Consider the following 1030-nt stretch of genomic DNA (forward strand, 5'->3'; position numbering starts at 1 on the left):
TTATGTAGATATTTCAACATTACTATGTCACATATACTAGGTTCTTGCATTGTAGTTGCAAATGGATTTTCACTTACCTTTCGCCTTTATGTGTGTAAGCTCCTATGGAGTGTGTATCAATTCCCTTTTTCGCTCAACGTCGAAAAGTTGCCTGTATTATCATCTAATATTAAATACAATCCTCCATTTAATAATCTTAACACACACAATCCCAAAATACGTCCATTCATGCCAAAACAATTTAGACAAAATCATTATTTCAAGTTACCGACGGCATTACAAACTAATCCAATAAGTCTCGCTATCTCCCGAGTCCAATTATGAACGTCAACGTCATCCAATTGTTTTCAACAACCTATTATTCCTTAGGATATATTTTCTAGGCCCAAGAGTTCATTAGGGGACATCTAAATGTTGAAATCACATTAAATACCCAAATGGACAGAATCTGTTTTCTAGGTTTCCATCACCGTCCACTCATTTTTCAAATTCTTTTTCATGTCCTTACCTACATTTAACGGTTCCCAAACTTTTACCACACACCTATAACATATATGTGAAGATAATCAGATCATAACATTGTGACAAATGAAGTTTTTGGAGCTTCAAAAACAGTCCATTTTTCACTACACAAAATCAGGCAGTTTTTCCCTTTGACTGTTTTCGGTTTCCTTTTTATTATTATGATACCAACAGAATCCTAGGCCATTAAAAATCATTTATACACTCCCTAATTACATATAAAAACGTTCATATTGATATATATAAGTTAAACACTATGTATCATCCCAAAATCAAGGTATAAATCACTCAATCCAGCAATTCCTCATCTCTGTCCAGATTAATTTCTTTCAAATTCTTGCCATTAATTACCCCTATTTAGGCATCATAACATCATTAACAACACTCCAACTTAATCACAAACAACTTCAGATGTTCAAAAAATCATAAACCCCTTAAGAAATAATAGAAACAAACCTCAAAACTGTGGAGTAACAAAGCTGTTCAGAAATTCCAGCTTCTTGTTTCT

The 1030-nt window shown here is 33.1% G+C and overlaps 1 long non-coding RNA gene across 1 annotated transcript in view; it reads right to left on the bottom strand.

Annotated features, from left to right (window-relative positions):
* Positions 1-1016, bottom strand: part of LOC111392797 — a 1625-nt gene extending 609 nt beyond the window's left edge. Inside the window, exons 1-2 of the long non-coding RNA XR_002702324.1 lie at positions 979-1016; positions 78-151 (exon numbers count right to left, since the gene is read on the bottom strand). This is a non-coding gene — a long non-coding RNA (uncharacterized LOC111392797). The remainder of the gene's footprint in view (positions 1-77; positions 152-978) is intronic.
* Between the last annotated feature and the right edge of the window lie 14 nt (positions 1017-1030).

This window comes from Olea europaea, unplaced genomic scaffold (genome assembly GCF_002742605.1).
Source record: "Olea europaea var. sylvestris unplaced genomic scaffold, O_europaea_v1 scaffold979, whole genome shotgun sequence".
NCBI classification, from domain to species: domain Eukaryota; kingdom Viridiplantae; phylum Streptophyta; class Magnoliopsida; order Lamiales; family Oleaceae; genus Olea; species Olea europaea.